The sequence below is a fragment of the Nansenia antarctica genome (assembly GCF_963989245.1).
Source record: "Nansenia antarctica genome assembly, chromosome: 6".
NCBI lineage: Eukaryota > Metazoa > Chordata > Actinopteri > Argentiniformes > Microstomatidae > Nansenia > Nansenia antarctica.
In genome coordinates this window covers 41,597,331-41,604,521 of record NC_137676.1, presented here as the reverse complement: position 1 = coordinate 41,604,521, position 7,191 = coordinate 41,597,331, and the positions used below count along the sequence as shown (strand labels likewise).

The 7,191-nt window shown below is 49.3% G+C and overlaps 1 protein-coding gene across 5 annotated transcripts in view; it reads right to left on the bottom strand.

Annotated features, from left to right (window-relative positions):
• The window catches only part of plekhg5b (pleckstrin homology domain containing, family G (with RhoGef domain) member 5b), a gene marked incomplete at its 3' end in the record, with an annotated part of 30,219 nt that extends 27,488 nt beyond the window's left edge, over nt 1-2,731 (bottom strand). For all 5 annotated transcript variants that reach the window (XM_080535366.1, XM_080535370.1, XM_080535367.1 and 2 more), the window contains exon 1: nt 2,704-2,731. The remainder of the gene's footprint in view (nt 1-2,703) is intronic.
• Between the last annotated feature and the right edge of the window lie 4,460 nt (nt 2,732-7,191).

The following is a 7,191-nucleotide window of genomic DNA, read 5'->3' as shown; positions in this document are numbered from 1 at the left end:
AGGGCCGCCTCTTCTTCTGATTAAAATAAACAAAAAGAACCGATACAGAACCGATACTGAAGACATAGACATGATACACACATGACATGCCCATCATTCGGACCACAAGCTAGTCAGAAGAATTTGGAAGAATTGGACAGCCAGTCTTAGTCGCCACAGCAGATGTTTCAGACCGGGAGGGTGATGCTGCCCTTTACGCCCATCCACCCATCCACCCACCCATCCACCCACCCGCCCACCCACCCACCCACCCACCCACCCACCCGCCCAGCCACCCTGCCTCTCTCTCTCCTGGTCTGGTACTTTGTGTGACTTCTCCTCCACAGCTCTACTCTCCTCTAAGAAGCTGGCAGGTCCTCTCTTTACTCACCACTAAGCCACTGGGCTTGGACCTGGACACTCACTCCCCAGTCACCACTCACTGACAGCTGTGCTGCCTGCTACGCACTGACGAATGATGAGGCACAGCTAAAAATACTCCATCAAGCAGGGTTTTAGTGCATTAAGAATGATGGATCGACACACAAATCTTAAGAGCTAATAATGGCCTAGGGAGGGAGCGAGCTTGTAATACATCAGAGAGATGACATTAAAAACACCACAGTCTCAGAACCGCTGGTCCACACATCACTTTTTGTTGCCTCTTTTCTTGGAGAGAGCTCATTTTCATGCCCCTCTTGGGAGCAGCTGTGCACGCGACTGGTTTCTTAAACATTACCCAGGCCAGTGTAACCATAAGGTTTGGGCTGGTAGGTGGAAACAAAAGGAGGAGGGGGGATCAAAGGAAGCCACCGGGTCCGAACAGACCCAGGACTGATTTATTTTACAATAAATAAGCGGTGCGTCTGTAGAGGAGAGGCAGGGGAGAATCGCCGCTCTTTCTTCTCCCGCCATCCGTCCTCTCTCAGGCTGGACCAACAGTGCCAGGGCCTGGCTTTTACTGCAGAAGGGCCTTACACAACACAGCATGTCTGTCTGCCTGCCTGCTCGCCTGCCTGCCTGCCTGCCTGCCTGCCTGCCTGCCTGCCTGCCTGCCTGCCTGCTTCCAATTAACTCTCCTCTCTGGATGGGGTTGGGTTGGTCCTCCTCTCCAAACACATGGATCTCTTCAAACAGAGGCACTTGTTGAGCTTGGTCCACTCAGAGAGGGTGAGTGAGCATGTGTTTCTAAGACACATGTGAAGGTCTGTGCATAGGCAGGGCTGACAGGATGTGATGTCTTTCAAGCACATGTCCGCAGGTAGTCAATAAGCAGATGAGGTCATGTGTCCAATATTGTCCTAAGATGCTGGCTTTTTTAAAGTTTGAATCTCCTGAAATGACTTTCAAAGCTGGATCAAAGATTCCAAACCAAAAAGCCTTACCGCATCTACGCTACGGTACCCAACCAGTGGAAAAGCCCCAGGTCAAACTGGGTATGACGTATGACTGACTTGTCATTTGTTTATATGTATTTGGATGAGTTGTCAGGCAAAGCAGACTTAAGGAAACCACATGGAGGGTTTAATTATGACGAACCTCCTCAGCACTGTGACACATCATCGTGCTGGAAGGAGAGGGCTGGCTGCTGGCATCTCCCACTTTACACACACAAACACACATTCACACACGGCACACACAACACACACGACATACAGAAAGTCGCACACAAATTCACAGACCGTCAGACAGTCACATACAGTCACACACAGCCACACACAGTCACACAAAGTCTCAGACAGTCAGACAGTCAGACAGTCACACACAGTCACACACAGCCACACACAGCCACACACAGCCACACACACAGTCACACACAGCCACACACACAGCCACACACACAGTCACACACAGTCACACACAGTCACACACACAGCCACACAAAGTCACACACACAGAAACACACAGCACGTTCACTCTGTACTGGAAGTGTTTCGTCATGTTAAAATAGACACACCCCACAAGCTGTTCCTCTCATGGACAGTGTTAAACCCCACCTGTCCTAAGGGTAGAGCAGAACTAGTGTGTTTTGCCTTTATCCCCAACTGATTGGATTTGGGCCTGGGTTTAGAAGAAGAGCAGACTCCACGCTCAAAAAAACAACTCCTCTACAAGGGGTAAAAGGTCTATTGGATTAGTGGTGTTTGGTCAGCCTAGGCAGAGAGCTTGTGAGTTTGTCATACCAGTAGGTAGAGCACCTCAAGGACACATATCTGACACAGGTACACAGGAAATAGCTCCCTTTTTCAAAGTAAGCATTCCACCAACAGTGTGTTTCAACATGCAACGCCGAGATTTGCCTACAAAAGTGCACATTGTGAACATGCGCACACCCACACCTTGAAAAAAATCGACAGTATGAAGCAACAGTCGAGCCCTTTACTCTCTTAATTATATACAGTCATAGCATTTTCCCTAAGCCACACAACATCCTGTATCTGCTCCTTCAGTAAATAATCGTATTTCTAAATCAGCTCTCCCCAAAGTGTCCATGTTTCTTTCTTTACAGGCATTACAATAGAGAATTACAGTCATTCCCTAGGGAAAAAAAGAAGAGCTAACACTTTCTGACAGCCCAAAATCACAACACTTCTAATAACTCAATCGAACAGACGCTTACAGCCATTACGGCCAATCCTCTAATAACACTTCTAGTCGGAGGAGAGGTGACATTTTCTGACACAGGCTTAATCAACCTGACCACATGAGAGAAGCACCACTCACCAGCAGCTGGCCTCTCCGCACGAACGCAGTCAAGTGTACTGACTGAGTGTTGTCTCAGGCAGCGCTGGACTCTGACACAACCTGCCTTCCTATCCATAGCTTCAGGGAAGGAAAAGAGAGAGAGAGAGAGAGAGAGAGAGAGAGAGAGAGAGAGAGAGAGAGAGAGAGAGAGAGAGAGAGAGAGAGATAGACAGACAGGAAAGGCAGTTGTGTGCACCACCAAAAAAGGAGGAAGTGAGAAAACCCCCCCAAAAAAACTCCCATGCTGGAACTGGATGAGCTGCTCCCAAGACAAATGAGGGATTCCTCTGGACGGCTGCCCTGTACGGGAGCCTGTTCCCACTTTCTCAACTTGAAAATGGATCGTTTGGAAGCCACTTTCAATTTTGTATAGAGAAAAATGGGGAAAAAATGGGGGGGGGGGAACGCGACCCTGGCGGGTGCCGAGGATCTTGGGTTGTTGATATAAGAAGCAGATGTGAAATATGCAGACGCTGGAGGAAAAACAGACCCACGGGCCGCCAGGCTGCATCTGATGTCTGAGCGGGTGCCATCATCACCGTCACTCTCAGACAGCAAACAGCGGGGGGGACGGACGGACGGGGGGGTCGAGACGGCAAGGGACAAGTGAGACTAATTGAAATAATGGTAGTGAGGGGAGGTCGTCATGACAGAACTTGAGGGTGTTATACACACCGACAATATCACTGTTGACATTTTTTTTTTTAAAGAAATGCCCCCTGTCCTAAATTCACTTTGCGTGAGTGAGTCTGGTCATGTACCCTTGAGCTTGCTCAGTGTCCTAGCTGCCCTGTCCCTAGATAACACCCTCCAGCGGAGCGAGCACATCCTTCTTTCTTTCTTTCTTTGAAAGTTTCTTTCAGAGTCATTGAATGACAGACACCCAAGTGTGCCTACACACCATCGCATCAGGATCAGCCGGAAGGCACCACCCGGAGTAGACGACATCAGGCCAAAATGCCAGGCGGATGAAAGGATGGTTCAAACCTTTTTCCTGTATTCCTTTCACTTTATCTCAGTATTCATGGCAGACACAGGGAGACGCTGTGTGGGAGCTACCGTATCAGGCTCTCGTTCTCAATCACTCACCTGCATTAGGAAAACACAGCGTGCTGGAAAAGAGACGTTCCCTCAGAGTTACGATGGGTGAATGAAAAATAGTAGTTCCAAGGTCCAGCGGTTAGCAAATGGTTAAAAATCGCACCATTAATAGGAAACCTCTCTCTCTAAGTCCCTCGGCGTGAGAGAGTGTGTTTTGACGTCTCTCAAAGCTGGGGCTCAAACGTACAACAACCCCAGTAGATAATCTGGCAGACAAGAGGCTAGAATGAACATGTGAGTGGCTGTGTTTACAATACCCACCCCCTCACATACGTACGTACATACGTATACACACACACACACACACACACACACACACACAATCCACAGCCTCGCCTTTCCCTCCGCTCAGACACGTACAAGCGCACACACATCCTCCTGGCTGACTCACCCGGTTATATAGAAAACAGACCTTATCCTAAATGTCTCATATTGCCCATCCCCCGCAGTAGCTTTCTGATGTTTATGTCTGTCAGACCTTTCAGCCCTTCTGAGAACAGGGTTATCTCTACACTTGCATCAGTCTCCTTCTGTCTATCTCTGAGTCTCTCTCTCTCCCTCCCTCCCTGTCTCTCTTTCTCACTCCCCCCCCCCGCCCCCTCCCTCCTCTTCTCTCTTTCTCCCTCCTGCTTCCCTCTCCCCCCTCTTCTCTCTCTCTTTCTCTCTCTCCCCCCTCCCCTCTCTCTACCTCCCCCTCCTCTCTCTCTGTCTACCTACCTCCCTCTCCCTCCCTCTCTCTCTCTTTTTCACTCTCGCTCTCTCTCTTCCTCTCTCTCCCTCCGTTTGACCCCTGACCCAGCAGTGGCCCAAGGTCAAGGAGTTGCATGCAGAACTGAGTAGATATATGTTTTTGTTTTTTTTAAGCACAGATGGAAAGAATAGGGGAGGTGTGTCATGGTGTTTCGTGGAGGAGGTGTGTCATGGTGTTTAGTGGAGGAGGTGTGTCATGGTGTTTAGTGGAGGAGATGTCATGGTGTTTAGTGGAGGAGGTGTGTCATGGTGTTTAGTGGAGGAGGTGTGTCATGGTGTTTAGTGGAGGAGGTGTGTCATGGTGTTTAGTGGAGGAGGTGTGTCATAGTGTTTAGTGGAGGAGGTGTCATGGTGTTTAGTGGAGGAGGTGTGTCATGGTGTTTAGTGGAGGAGGTGTGTCATGGTGTTTAGTGGAGGAGGTGTGTCATGGTGTTTAGTGGAGGAGGTGTGTCATGGTGTTTAGTGGAGGAGGTGTGTCATGGTGTTTAGTGGAGGAGGTGTGTCATGGTGTTTAGTGGAGGAGGTGTGTCATGGTGTTTAGTGGAGGAGGTGTGTCATGGTGTTTAGTGGAGGAGGTGTGTCATAGTGTTTAGTGGAGGAGGTGTGTCATGGTGTTTAGTGGAGGATGTGTCATGGTGTTTAGTGGAGGAGGTGTGTCATGGTGTTTAGTGGAGGAGGTGTGTCATAGTGTTTAGTGGAGGAGGTGTGTCATAGTGTTTAGTGGAGGAGGTGTGTCATAGTGTTTAGTGGAGGAGGTGTCATGGTGTTTAGTGGAGGAGGTGTGTCGTGGTGTTTAGTGGAGGAGGTGTGTCATGGTGTTTAGTGGAGGAGGTGTGTCATGGTGTTTAGTGGAGGAGGTGTGTCATGGTGTTTAGTGGAGGAGGTGTCATGGTGTTTAGTGGAGGAGGTGTGTCATAGTGTTTAGTGGAGGAGGTGTGTCATAGTGTTTAGTGGAGGAGGTGTGTCATGGTGTTTAGTGGAGGAGGTGTCATGGTGTTTAGTGGAGGAGGTGTGTCATAGTGTTTAGTGGAGGAGGTGTGTCATAGTGTTTAGTGGAGGAGGTGTCATGGTGTTTAGTGGAGGAGGTGTGTCATAGTGTTTAGTGGAGGAGGTGTCATGGTGTTTAGTGGAGGAGGTGTCATAGTGTTTAGTGGAGGAGGTGTGTCATGGTGTTTAGTGGAGGAGGTGTCGTGGTGTTTAGTGGAGGAGGTGTGTCATGGTGTTTAGTGGAGGAGGTGTGTCATGGTGTTTAGTGGAGGAGGTGTGTCATGGTGTTTAGTGGAGGAGGTGTGTCATAGTGTTTAGTGGAGGAGGTGTGTCATGGTGTTTAGTGGAGGAGGTGTCATAGTGTTTAGTGGAGGAGGTGTGTCATGGTGTTTAGTGGAGGAGGTGTGTCATGGTGTTTAGTGGAGGAGGTGTCATGGTGTTTAGTGGAGGTGTGTCGTGGTGTTTAGTGGAGGAGGTGTCATAGTGTTTAGTGGAGGAGGTGTGTCATAGTGTTTAGTGGAGGAGGTGTCGTGAGAGTGGGGCACGAGAGGAATGTTTATGGGTTTGGGTTGACGAATAGCTCTGCAGTTCAATGTCGAGGGAGACCAGACAGGTTCACACCGGTTTGGCATTAGAGGCACCCCCCCAACCACCTCTGTCACAGACCCAGCCACCCCAACCATCCACTCACCCATTACTTCTGCTTAACGCTGATGCAGGGAGAGTGTCGTGGTGTTTAGTGGAGGAGGTGTGTCATGGTGTTTAGTGGAGGAGGTGTCATGGTGTTTAGTGGAGGAGGTGTCATAGTGTTTAGTGGAGGAGGTGTGTCATGGTGTTTAGTGGAGGAGGTGTGTCATAGTGTTTAGTGGAGGAGGTGTGTCATAGTGTTTAGTGGAGGAGGTGTGTCATGGTGTTTAGTGGAGGAGGTGTGTCATGGTGTTTAGTGGAGGAGGTGTGTCATAGTGTTTAGTGGAGGAGGTGTGTCATGGTGTTTAGTGGAGGAGGTGTGTCATGGTGTTTAGTGGAGGAGGTGTGTCATAGTGTTTAGTGGAGGAGGTGTGTCATGGTGTTTAGTGGAGGAGGTGTGTCATGGTGTTTAGTGGAGGAGGTGTCATGGTGTTTAGTGGAGGAGGTGTGTCATAGTGTTTAGTGGAGGAGGTGTGTCATAGTGTTTAGTGGAGGAGGTGTGTCATGGTGTTTAGTGGAGGAGGTGTGTCATAGTGTTCAGTGGAGGAGGTGTGTCATGGTGTTTAGTGGAGGAGGTGTGTCATGGTGTTTAGTGGAGGAGGTGTGTCATAGTGTTTAGTGGAGGAGGTGTGTCATAGTGTTTAGTGGAGGAGGTGTCATGGTGTTTAGTGGAGGAGGTGTGTCATGGTGTTTAGTGGAGGAGGTGTGTCATAGTGTTTAGTGGAGGAGGTGTGTCATAGTGTTTAGTGGAGGAGGTGTGTCATGGTGTTTAGTGGAGGTGTGTCATGGTGTTTAGTGGAGGAGGTGTGTCATGGTGTTTAGTGGAGGAGGTGTCATAGTGTTTAGTGGAGGAGGTGTGTCATGGTGTTTAGTGGAGGAGATGTGTCATGGTGTTTAGTGGAGGAGGTGTCATAGTGTTTAGTGGAGGAGGTGTGTCATAGT